Genomic DNA, 14,281 nt, shown 5'->3' on the forward strand with positions numbered 1-14,281 from the left:
CGGCTATCCCAGTGGAAACCGGATAAATTAGACGTGAGGAAAAAACGTGTCATGAAAGCGTTCTAAGACAGAGGAGACCCAGGGCTTTTAATGGACATCGAAATTTCATAAAACTACACTACCCAGCTCACACCAGCCTCTGTGAAAGCTGCTGAAAATATTGGTTCATTACAATTTACTCAAGCCTAGTAACAGACGCAATATTTCTGACACTGAATACAACATGGAAATGGCCCTTGTAGAAGTGGAGCAATCTTCTATTTACTTGGGTATGTACTTTTAGGCACATTTTCTGAAAATATGGCTAGGGCTTAAGAGGTTAAATTACTCGGATCGGGAGTCGGGACATCCCTGTATGTGATGGTAAAGTAGGCCAACATCACATTCCTTGAGTCTTGACAGGTCTGTATGTGATGGTACATTTTAAATAGTCTTGATTGTTTCAATCCCCCTAGTATTTGTATGGTTATGTCACAATGTGTGTGTGTGTGTGTGTGTGTGTGTGTGTGTGTGTGTGTGTGTGTGTGTGTGTGTGTGTGTGTGTGTGTGTGTGTGTTTGTGTGTGTGTCGTGTGTGTGTGTGTGTGTGTGTGTGTGTGTGTGTGTGTGTGTCGTGTGTGTGTGTGTGTGTGTGTGTGTGTGTGTGTGTGTGTGTGTTTTATGAAACTGGCCGTAGCCATGTCAGTGCTACCTCATTATAAGAACTATATTTAGAGTGCAAGGGGTTGACCTCCGTTCACTTTGAAAGGACAGATAAAGGAAGGAAGGAGAGAAGAGAAGAGACGAGAAGAGAGAGGACAAGAGGATGGGAGAAGAGGAGGACAAGAGGACGGGAGGAGAGGACAGGAGGACGGGAGGAGAAGAGGACAAGAGGATGGAAGAGGAGGACAAGAGGATGGGAGAAGAGGAGGACAAGAGGAGAGGAGGATGGGAGGAGAGGAGGACAAGAGGACGGGAGGAGAGGACAGGAGGAGAGACATGGCACCACACACACTCACAGCCTCTAGTCAATCATCTCCATTTAAACCAACATAATGACATGGAGCGTTTTTAAGCCCTGATTAACACACAGTCATTGTCCACATGATGGTTTGAATAAAGATATTATTGATTGGAGGCTGTGAGTAACACACAGTCCATGTCCACATGATGGTTTGAATAAAGATATTATTGACTAGACTAGAGGCTGTGAGGCTACAGTGACTCATTTCAAGTGAAACTTTTTTGTAAATAACTTTACCAGTGTAAGAATAGTCTGCTTGTTTCATCTACATCCCCCACACACACACACACACACACACACACACACACACACACACACACACACACACACACACACACACACACACACACACACACACACACACACACACACACACACACACACACACACACACACACACACACACACACACACACACACACACACACACACACACACACAAGTAAAAAGGGTGGTGGCCTAACAAGACTCCAATGTGACCTTTAACCAGTCAGAACCCACGACCCATGAACAAGCCATGTGTAACAGGGTCCGTACTTTGACCTGAGTAGACAAGGAATGGTCAGAGTCTCCAACCTGTAAACAGGACGCTATGGCCAAAACAACCTGGTGAATGGTCAATGACCTACCCTATTGTCATGTGACCTACCCTATATGGTCATGTGAGCTACCCTATTGCCATGTGACCTACCCTATAAGTCATGTGACCTACCCTGTTGTCATGTGATCTACCCTATATGGTCATGTGAGCTACCCTATTGCCATGTGACCTACCCTATAAGTCATGTGACCTACCCTGTTGTCATGTGACCTACCCTATATGGTCATGTGAGCTACCCTATTGCCATGTGACCTACCCTATAAGTCATGTGACCTACCCTGTTGTCATGTGACCTACCCTATATGGTCATGTGATGACCTACCCTATTGGCATGTGACATACCCTATTGTCATGTGACCTACCATATATGGTCATGTGACCTACCCTATATGGTCATGTGACCTACCCTATTGTCATGTGACCTACCCTATATGGTCATGTGACCTACCATATTGTCATGTGACCGACCCTATATGGTCATGTGAGCTACCCTATTGCCATGTGACCTACCCTATAAGTCATGTGACCTACCCTGTTGTCATGTGATCTACCCTATATGGTCATGTGAGCTACCCTATTGCCATGTGACCTACCCTATAAGTCATGTGACCTACCCTGTTGTCATGTGATCTACCCTATATGGTCATGTGAGCTACCCTATTGCCATGTGACCTACCCTATAAGTCATGTGACCTACCCTGTTGTCATGTGACCTACCCTATATGGTCATGTGAGCTACCCTATTGCCATGTGACCTACCCTATAAGTCATGTGACCTACCCTGTTGTCATGTGACCTACCCTATATGGTCATGTGATGACCTACCCTATTGGCATGTGACATACCCTATTGTCATGTGACCTACCCTATATGGTCATGTGACCTACCATATATGGTCATGTGACCTACCCTATATGGTAATGTGACCTACCCTATTGTCATGTGACCTACCCTATATGGTCATGTGACCTACCCTATATGGTCATGTGACCTACCATGTTGCCATGTGACCTACCCTATATGGCCATGTGACCTACCCTATATGGGCATGTGACCTACCCTATATGGTCATGTGACCTACCCTGTTGCCATGTGACCTACCCTATATGGCCATGTGACCTACCCTATATGGGCATGTGATTCCCGCTTGGGGACCAGGTTGCTGGGTTGCCAGGTACCCTGGTGCGGTATCTCCCGGAGAGTTTGTATGTTCTCCTCGTGCTCCTCCAGAAAAAGAGATAAACCCAATGGAAAAATGTGTAGAACAGATCGCTAACGCTGTCTCGTCCCTGGCGAAGACGGACAGGAGCACTTGGATTGGTCCCCGGGTGAGGCCCCTCACGACGCAGCCCATGTCTGCTCCCGGCTGCCCTTGGGGGGGAAGGACGATGGGATGGGTCAAGCGCAGAGACAAAATGTCATCGGTGACCCGAAAAAATGCATCTGTGTGTCACTGGATGACTACGTTGCATGTGTGCAATGAATAAAGAGATTAAAGTCCAGCTTAATCTTTTTAATATGGTCGTGTGACCTACCCTATATAATGACGCGTCACTCGCTTTGTGTTTGGACCTGAGCAGGATGGTTCTCGACTGAAACCTTGTCCGTTGTGGTAGATAAAACATTGTCCCCTCCCTAATCGCTCACCCATCTCCCTTCACCCCACCCCATTTCTTCAACTCACCCAACCCCCAGTCCCGTATTGACCCCCCCCCCCCCCCCCCCCCCCCCCCCCCCTCTCCCGTGGGTATATAAGTGTCCCCCCCAATGTGAGGAAGCTATCTTACTTCCGGGTTTCGTAGCTAGTTACCTAGTGTGAGAGCCTTCCAGCCATTCTATTACAGCTGTTACAATACAGCTATTTTGTATTGATACTTTCATTAGTTAATAAATTGTATTAATAACCGGATATCCACTGACTTGAGTAAGTTATTACAGCTTCGGCTACTTTCCACCACACTGTTCTACAAATAAAAAGTTATATTTTCCCTCTGACACAGTTCCTCTGGGCTGGTGTTCAGAAGTAAACAACCTGAAATCCTAAAAACAAACGTCCTCCGTTGTCACCAGATAAGAGGCCAGGTTACCTGGTGCGTGAGGCTGACCAGGACTGCTCTGCTGGGGATGCTCTTCCGTCTGGGAACCCTGGTCCCTGGTGGCGGAGGTCCCGGTGGCGGCGTGGTCTTTCTGGGACCGGTCCTGGAGAGGGGGGATAGGCCTCCACTGGCCCCACGGGATGGGCTTCCATAGAGTCCTGGTCTGGGGCTGAGATGAGGACCGAGTCTCTTCTGCGTCCCGGGTCTCACCTGGAGGTTCCTGCCCTTCCCCCTGATTCTCAGACGAGGCCTCGGGTGAAGCCTGGGCCTGGAGTTGAGCTTGCTCGGAGGACGGGGCCTCTCCTTGGGGCTGGGGCTCTGGTGGAGGCTGGGCGTCCGTCTGAGGCTGGACGTCCTTCATCTTCTCCTCCTCCATCCTACCACCGGGCTGAGAGACAGACAAGAGATATGGGGACATGACTGGGACTGCATACATAAGCTAGTGTTGGCCAGCGGAGACAGGCAGTAGTAGTAGAAACTAGGGCTGTCAGTTTATCGCGTTAATTAGATAAATTAATTACACCGCAAATTATCGCGTTATGAAAATTAACTCAAAATTAATTACATTTTTTTTTTTTTTTTTATATATATATTTTTTTTATCTCATTCATTCCATAAGAACGTAGAATACACATTTACAGACTTTTTTATTTGCATGTTCTTGGTATCTGATTCTAGGGACATCTATGGATCTCAGGGAATGTATTCCCAGTGTCAGAAATACTGTGTCTGTTACTAGGCTTGAGTAAATTGTAATGAACCAAATGAGAATATCAATTAATTTTTTTTAATCTTTGACTGAATAACACCATGCACAAATTGACCAGACCTGAAAAATCTAAGCAAATTAATAGATGGAAGATGATTAAACAGAAGGTTTTGTAGATACAGTACTGAATTCTGCCATCCGGACACATGCAATTTGAAATATGATTATAGAATATAGAATATCAGGCATAAAATGGTTATGCGATTAAAATGTGATTAATTAGATTAATTCATTACAAATCCTGTAATTAATTAGATACATTTTTTTAATCGCCTGAAAAACATTGCTAATGCCCTCTTGTGTCAAGTTGAAAGTATATTTGTGGTGGACATGTTGGACATAGGGAGGTGTAGTCTGACGTCACTGGTTGTTCCAGCCGTATTAGGGATTTATCATTGGGAAAATGGATTGTGGAACAGAGGGTGGAACAGGAAAAAATGAAAATGACGTAACCACTACACCTCCCTATTGTGTTCTATTGTCATAGTGAAACATGAAACGGGTCAATTAACCACTAAAGGTAGCTGCACTAGTCTCAACATACCCAGGCTTATATCCTTATATTGTGACAGACGAGGACCACAATGGAAATAAGTCTCTGACTTTATTGTGTGATAATTCCTCAAACAATGCAATGCATGTGATGGTTGTGGCCCAATTGGGTTTTAAATCCTGTGTGTATTTTTAACATCAGTTTAAATAAATGCATTCATTCATTCATTCACTCACACTGTACCAGAAGTGTCTCTCTCTCTCGTCCTCTTTCTCTCTCTCTCTCTCTCTCTCTCCTTCTCTCTCTCCCTCTCTCTGCCCTTGCTGAAGTAGAATAATTGACTCCACCTCCTCAATACAAACACAACAAGGTACGTCAATGGAGCTCAAATAGGCCACCTGTATAGCCACAACAATCAGGCACGCACACACACAGTATGACACACATCTACACTAAAGCCACACAGCTCAAATAGGCCACCTGTATACTCACAACACACAAGTCACAAAAATGCTGTGCACCCATGCATGCACACACACACACACACACACACACACACACACACAATAAAGCAATACACACATTAAGGCCATGAGTGCAGGTCAGAGGTCAGAATACAATATTAGTACTAGAGAGGATTTACAAGCTTGTGATTACCCGACTCAAGATTGTTTTTCATGTTTTGAAATACATGGAAGGGAAGGGAATTCCCTTCCCTTCCATGTATTTCAAAATATGAAAAACAAAAAAAAGTCATCAGCTTGTTTATAGTGATCTATGAAAACAAAGATGGCAGCAAAGTGAATATGGTGAATTGCAATATCAATCAAAGTAATCGCAAATATATTTATTTTTTCCAAATCTCACAAACACACTTCCCCTAAAATAAACAGGCCACCTGTATTTAACCCAATAACCCGGTAGCACTGAGGCACCGCGCCACCCAGCTTTCACCGGTGCTCTCTGCATTCAAGTCATCTCGGAATTCTGCGTGCCGTCCTGTTTTAAAGCATCCGTCGTCGTCCAGGTTCCAAAGAAGGACAGAATCACACCTGAATGACTACAGACCTGTTTCTCTGACATCCATCGTCATGAAGTGGGACTAGGGGTGTAACGATGCATCAAAATGCATTGATCCTAATGTGACGATTCAACTGCATCGATTTGAAAATGTTAGAATCGATTAGAATCAAAATTTTAGGCTGACCATGTCTCCATCATGTTGTTGGACAGAGCTGACCATGTCTCCATCATGTTGTAGGACAGAGCTGACCATGTCTCCATCATGTTGTAGGACAGAGCTGACCATGTCTCCATCATGTTGTTGGACAGAGCTGACCATGTCTCCATCATGTTGTAGGACAGAGCTGACCATGTCTCCATCATGTTGTAGGACAGAGCTGACCATGTCTCCATCATGTTGTAGGACAGAGCTGAGCATGTGTCCATCATGTTGTAGGACAGAGCTGAGCATGTGTCCATCATGTTGTAGGACAGAGCTGACCATGTCTCCATCATGTTGTAGGACAGAGCTGACCATGTCTCCATCATGTTGTAGGACAGAGCTGACCATGTCTCCATCATGTTGTAGGACAGAGCTGACCATGTCTCCATCATGTTGTAGGACAGAGCTGACTATGTCTCCATCATGTTGTTGGACAGAGCTGACCATGTCTCCATCATGTTGTTGGACAGAGCTGACCATGTGTCCATCATGTTGTAAGACAGAGCTGACCATGTGTCCATCATGTTGTAGGACAGAGCTGACCATGTGTCCATCATGTTGTAGGACAGAGCTGACCATGTGTCCATCATGTTGTAAGACAGAGCTGACCATGTGTCCATCATGTTGTAGGACAGAGCTGACCATGTCTCCATCATGTTGTAGGACAGAGCTGACTATGTCTCCATCATGTTGTTGGACAGAGCTGACCATGTCTCCATCATGTTGTTGGACAGAGCTGACCATGTGTCCATCATGTTGTAAGACAGAGCTGACCATGTGTCCATCATGTTGTAGGACAGAGCTGACCATGTGTCCATCATGTTGTAGGACAGAGCTGACCATGTGTCCATCATGTTGTTGGACAGAGCTGACCATGTGTCCATCATGTTGTAAGACAGAGCTGACCATGTCTCCATCATGTTGTAGGACAGAGCTGACCATGTCTCCATCATGTTGTAGGACAGAGCTGACTATGTCTCCATCATGTTGTTGGACAGAGCTGACCATGTCTCCATCATGTTGTTGGACAGAGCTGACCATGTGTCCATCATGTTGTAAGACAGAGCTGACCATGTGTCCATCATGTTGTAGGACAGAGCTGACCATGTGTCCATCATGTTGTAGGACAGAGCTGACCATGTGTCCATCATGTTGTAAGACAGAGCTGACCATGTGTCCATCATGTTGTAGGACAGAGCTGACCATGTCTCCATCATGTTGTAGGACAGAGCTGACTATGTCTCCATCATGTTGTTGGACAGAGCTGACCATGTCTCCATCATGTTGTTGGACAGAGCTGACCATGTGTCCATCATGTTGTAAGACAGAGCTGACCATGTGTCCATCATGTTGTAAGACAGAGCTGACCATGTGTCCATCATGTTGTAGGACAGAGCTGACCATGTGTCCATCATGTTGTAGGACAGAGCTGACCATGTGTCCATCATGTTGTTGGACAGAGCTGACCATGTGTCCATGTTGTAGGACAGAGCTGACCATGTGTCCATCATGTTGTTGGACAGAGCTGACCATGTATCCATCATGTTGTAGGACAGAGCTGACCATGTCTCCATCATGTTGTAGGACAGAGCTGACCATGTCTCCATCATGTTGTAGGACAGAGCTGACCATGTCTCCATCATGTTGTAGGACAGAGCTGACCATGTCTCCATCATGTTGTAGGACAGAGCTGACCATGTCTCCATCATGTTGTAGGACAGAGCTGACCATGTCTCCATCATGTTGTAGGACAGAGCTGACCATGTCTCCATCATGTTGTTGGACAGAGCTGACCATGTCTTCATCATGTTGTAGGACAGAGTTGACCATGTCTCCATCATGTTGTTGGACAGAGCTGACCATGTCTCCATCATGTTGTAGGACAGAGCTGACCATGTCTCCATCATGTTGTTGGACAGAGCTGACCATGTGTCCATCATGTTGTTGGACAGAGCTGACCATGTCTCCATCATGTTGTAGGACAGAGCTGACCATGTCTCCATCATGTTGTTGGACAGAGCTGACCATGTGTCCATCATGTTGTTGGACAGAGCTGACCATGTGTCCATCATGTTGTAGGACAGAGCTGACCATGTCTCCATCATGTTGTAGGACAGAGCTGACCATGTGTCCATCATGTTGTTGGACAGAGCTGACCATGTCTCCATCATGTTGTAGGACAGAGCTGACCATGTCTCCATCATGTTGTAGGACAGAGCTGACCATGTCTCCATCATGTTGTTGGACAGAGCTGACCATGTGTCCATCATGTTGTAGGACAGAGCTGACCATGTCTCCATCATGTTGTAGGACAGAGCTGACCATGTCTCCATCATGTTGTAGGACAGAGCTGACCATGTGTCCATCATGTTGTAGGACAGAGCTGACCATGTCTCCATCATGTTGTAGGACAGAGCTGACCATGTCTCCATCATGTTGTTGGACAGAGCTGACCATGTGTCCATCATGTTGTAGGACAGAGCTGACCATGTATCCATCATGTTGTAGGACAGAGCTGACCATGTGTCCATCATGTTGTAGGACAGAGCTGACCATGTCTCCATCATGTTGTTGGACAGAGCTGACCATGTCTCCATCATGTTGTTGGACAGAGCTGACCATGTCTCCATCATGTTGTAGGACAGAGCTGACCATGTCTCCATCATGTTGTAGGACAGAGCTGACCATGTCTCCATGTTGTAGGACAGAGCTGACCATGTCTCCATGTTGTAGGACAGAGCTGACCATGTCTCCATCATGTTGTAGGACAGAGCTGACCATGTCTCCATCAAGTTGTTGGACAGAGCTGACCATGTCTCCATCATGTTGTAGGACAGAGCTGACCATGTCTCCATCATGTTGTTGGACAGAGCTGACCATGTCTCCATCATGTTGTAGGACAGAGCTGACCATGTCTCCATCATGTTGTAGGACAGAGCTGACCATGTCTCCATCATGTTGTTGGACAGAGCTGACCATGTCTCCATCATGTTGTAGGACAGAGCTGACCATGTCTCCATCATGTTGTTGGACAGAGCTGACCATGTCTCCATCATGTTGTAGGACAGAGCTGACCATGTCTCCATCATGTTGTAGGACAGAGCTGACCATGTGTCCATGTTGTAGGACATAGCTGACCATGTCTCCATCATGTTGTAGGACAGAGCTGACCATGTCTCCATGTTGTAGGACAGAGCTGACCATGTCTCCATCATGTTGTTGGACAGAGCTGACCATGTGTCCATCATGTTGTAGGACAGAGCTGACCATGTCTCCATCATGTTGTAGGACAGAGCTGACCATGTCTCCATCATGTTGTAGGACAGAGCTGACCATGTGTCCATCATGTTGTTGGACAGAGCTGACCATGTCTCCATCATGTTGTAGGACAGAGCTGACCATGTCTCCATCATGTTGTAGGACAGAGCTGACCATGTCTCCATCATGTTGTTGGACAGAGCTGACCATGTGTCCATCATGTTGTTGGACAGAGCTGACCATGTGTCCATGTTGTAGGACAGAGCTGACCATGTGTCCATCATGTTGTTGGACAGAGCTGACCATGTGTCCATCATGTTGTTGGACAGAGCTGACCATGTCTCCATCATGTTGTAGGACAGAGCTGACCATGTCTCCATCATGTTGTAGGACAGAGCTGACCATGTCTCCATCATGTTGTAGGACAGAGCTGACCATGTCTCCATCATGTTGTAGGACAGAGCTGACCATGTCTCCATCATGTTGTAGGACAGAGCTGACCATGTCTCCATCATGTTGTAGGACAGAGCTGACCATGTCTCCATCATGTTGTTGGACAGAGCTGACCATGTCTCCATCATGTTGTAGGACAGAGCTGACCATGTGTCCATCATGTTGTAGGACAGAGCTGACCATGTCTCCATCATGTTGTAGGACAGAGCTGACCATGTGTCCATCATGTTGTTGGACAGAGCTGACCATGTCTCCATCATGTTGTAGGACAGAGCTGACCATGTCTCCATCATGTTGTAGGACAGAGCTGACCATGTCTCCATCATGTTGTTGGACAGAGCTGACCATGTGTCCATCATGTTGTAGGACAGAGCTGACCATGTGTCCATGTTGTAGGACAGAGCTGACCATGTGTCCATCATGTTGTAGGACAGAGCTGACCATGTGTCCATCATGTTGTAGGACAGAGCTGACCATGTCTACATCATGTTGTAGGACAGAGCTGACCATGTCTCCATCATGTTGTTGGACAGAGCTGACCATGTGTCCATCATGTTGTAGGACAGAGCTGACCATGTCTCCATCATGTTGTAGGACAGAGCTGACCATGTGTCCATCATGTTGTAGGACAGAGCTGACCATGTCTCCATCATGTTGTTGGACAGAGCTGACCATGTCTCCATCATGTTGTTGGACAGAGCTGACCATGTCTCCATCATGTTGTAGGACAGAGCTGACCATGTCTCCATCATGTTGTAGGACAGAGCTGACCATGTCTCCATGTTGTAGGACAGAGCTGACCATGTCTCCATGTTGTAGGACAGAGCTGACCATGTCTCCATCATGTTGTAGGACAGAGCTGACCATGTCTCCATCATGTTGTTGGACAGAGCTGACCATGTGTCCATCATGTTGTAGGACAGAGCTGACCATGTCTCCATCATGTTGTAGGACAGAGCTGACCATGTCTCCATCATGTTGTTGGACAGAGCTGACCATGTCTCCATCATGTTGTAGGACAGAGCTGACCATGTCTCCATCATGTTGTAGGACAGAGCTGACCATGTGTCCATCATGTTGTAGGACAGAGCTGACCATGTGTCCATCATGTTGTAGGACAGAGCTGACCATGTCTCCATGTTGTAGGACAGAGCTGACCATGTATCCATCATGTTGTAGGACAGAGCTGACCATGTCTCCATCATGTTGTTGGACAGAGCTGACCATGTCTCCATCATGTTGTAGGACAGAGCTGACCATGTCTCCATCATGTTGTTGGACAAAGCTGACCATGTCTCCGTCTCTGCCAGATCTGCCTCCACTTGGTTCTAGGATGATGAGCGCTTGGAACCGATGGAAACATCGCCGTCCGTTAAGAGAAGCTGCAGTTTCTGCAAACGCATGGTGACGTTAGTTAGGTTCTGATTAACAACAAACCAACAGACCTTCCATCTGTTCCGTGTCAGTTTCATGATGATCTGTGTAGCCAGACGCTAAGCGCTCCCCCTCCAGGATAGATGACTTCATGCTGTGATACTGAGAGAGAGAGAGCAGCTCTACCAGACAGACCTGCTACCATGTACCAGGGAGGGGTGTCTGCAGAGAGAGAGCAGCTCTACCAGACAGACAGACAGACAGACAGACAGACAGACAGACAGACAGACAGACAGACAGACAGACAGACAGACAGACAGACAGACAGACAGACAGACCTGCTACACCCACCAGGTAACCAGTAACTGAGTTACTTTTGAAATGAAGTAACTAGCACAACACTGCGTAGAACACATTTTGAATGCCTTCGGCAGACTTCAAATGAGCCATTTTAATCTAGATTAATCTAGATTAACTCCAGGATTGCAGATAGATTAATCTAGATAATATTTTTTTTCTATGCCCACCTCTAGTTTATTATTTCTCTTTTTCTCCAATTTTTCTGTTTTTCTCCCCGTCCCAATTTAGTCGCCGTGCCAATTCCCCCCCTCCCCTACCTGGCTGCTGTATGCATGTTCTCCTACGAGTCAGTACAAGGGCGTCCCGAAGCCAACCGCACGCTTCCTTCGATACGTGCGCCGACTGCCAGTGACGTCTTTTCACTTGGCAGTGAGGACTCTCATTGGTGAAGTGTAACGTGTGGGAGGGCAGTCCTGCCCCCGCTGAGCAAGCGCTGAGACCTGACCTGTAGGCGTCGCTGTCCACAACGCCAGATCCCCACCCACCAGCTTCCCACCCCCTAATACTGCCAATTGTATTAGTATGAACGACCAGCCAAGCTGGTAGCAACGCCGAGAGCTGGGCTCGAACCCAGCATCTCCTGCGTTGGTGACGAGCGCAATCTCTGCTACGCCACCTGACCGCCCTCCCACCTCTAGTTTAAAGTGACCTGTAGTGTGTTTTTTGTGTGTGAGAGAGTGCAGGATGTGTGGTGTGTGTGTGTGTGTGTGTGTGTGTGTGTGTGTGTGTGTGTGTGTGTGTGTGTGTGTGTGTGTGTGTTCATGTGTGCTTGTGTGTGGAGAGATCAGTGTTCAGTGTTCTGATGGCCTGGGGGAAGAAGCTGAGTGAGCGTATTCTCATTCAACAGGCTCTTTTACTTTCTAACGGCTGCTTTCATGAAGTAGGATGCAGTGGCTGCTGCTCCCCTTCATATTGTAGCCACGCCCCCTCGTGTAGCCACGCCCCCTCGTGTAGCCATGCCCCCTCGTGTAGCCACGCCCCCTCGAGGCACGAGCAGCGTGACAGCAGTGACTTACTGAATACAATGTGTGAGAATAAGGTTCTTCAGGCTACATGATGTATAAACCATTTTATCTAAATATAAGCATTTAGATTTATTTATTTATTTCCTAAAAGCACAGTAGGCTAAGTAGGTCAAATATGCCAAATGGCTAAGCAGCAGAAACACTGCAGAACAGAATAGAAATAGTAGGCTGATAGAAATGACATCTTCATAGTTGTTACTGGGTGCCAGAGGTAGGTCAAAAGCAGGGGTATGGAATTCGCCCCCCCCCCCCCATCCAAGGAGAGACACACACACACCCTGTTCCATACTGCAGACTGATATGTAATCTAAACAGACACCCTGTTCCATACTGCAGACTGATATGTAATCTAAACACACACCCTGTTCCATACTGCAGACTGATATGTAATCTAAACACACACCCAGTATCATACTGCAGACTGATATGTAATCTAAACACACACACAGTATCATACTGCAGACTGATATGTAATCTAAACACACACACAGTATCATACTGCAGACTGATATGTAATCTAAACACACACACAGTATCATACTGCAGACCGATATGTAATCTAAACACACACCCAGTATCATACTGCAGACCGATATGTAATCTAAACACACACACAGTATCATACTGCAGACCGATATGTAATCTAAACACACAGTAACAGGTGTATTTTTCCAGTCAGCTAAACCATTCACTTGTTTCACTGACAGGGTTCCTTCACAATAAAAGTCACAATGAAGAGACTGTGTTGTTTAAATTGTGTGAGTATCAAACAGGGAAGAATATTTGTTCAATTGAATTGCCGGTTTTGTTCTTCTTATCAATCAATAGTTGTATTGTTATTATTATAATTATGTTATTACTTTTATAGCATTACTTTGAAGCGTTCCCTTATTCTCTGCATTGCTTTTATCCCGTCCATTTTATTCGGGTCGCGCACTGAGCGGTCCAATATTTACCTCCATTTCCACGGGGGCTCCATCCAGTAAGACAGGGCTTGTGTAGGTCACATGACGCGTTACAGGAAGTGAGATGGACTTGGTTTAGTATCTCTGGCTGTAGGATACAGCATCACTTCACATACAGCCTAGTCAAGTGTGTCAACAAAAAAATTGAGAGAGAATGATGCCCTCTAGTGGCGAGCCGAGTTAAAATAGTTTGGTCCAAACTCCACCCACTTACACCTGACATCACGAACACCACATAAATAAAGTCTACACTGTTGTCTGAAAAACAGATGAAAATAAACCAGAGAATATCAGAGAAAAACAATAATAATAATAAATAAATACAATTATGTCTATTAAAAATAATGATATCCTGAATAAAATCTGAAAATGCAGGTCCTGTCTAATACAAGGCATCCAGTTTACTAAAACAACAACAGTTTATACAGACAACCGTTTATTCAGAAGAGGATTTGTATATAATAATAATCATTCTAAGAATGATTGTAAGTGTTCCCATACTGACAGGTTCACTTCCGTTCAACCTGATCGCACTCGCTGCTCCAACGACTACAAACACTGGTTTAAATTGCAAATGCACTTTGAAAGCAGAGTTCCCATGTCAGCCCTGTGTAAGATCCGTCTCTAAATTCGATCAGGGAGTTGATCATGTTTTCCCTG

General features: G+C 46.0%; 1 protein-coding gene across 1 annotated transcript in view; it reads right to left on the reverse strand.

Annotated features, from left to right (window-relative positions):
- Window positions 1-3,748, reverse strand: part of znf800b (zinc finger protein 800b) — a 39,224-nt gene extending 35,476 nt beyond the window's left edge. Inside the window, exon 1 of the mRNA XM_084330983.1 lies at window positions 3,691-3,748. The gene's annotated coding sequence lies outside the window, so the exon portion shown is untranslated. The remainder of the gene's footprint in view (window positions 1-3,690) is intronic.
- Window positions 3,749-14,281: the final 10,533 nt, after the last annotated feature.

The sequence above is a fragment of the Notolepis coatsorum genome, assembly GCF_963971535.1.
Source record: "Notolepis coatsorum genome assembly, chromosome: 15".
Taxonomy (NCBI): domain Eukaryota; kingdom Metazoa; phylum Chordata; class Actinopteri; order Aulopiformes; family Paralepididae; genus Notolepis; species Notolepis coatsorum.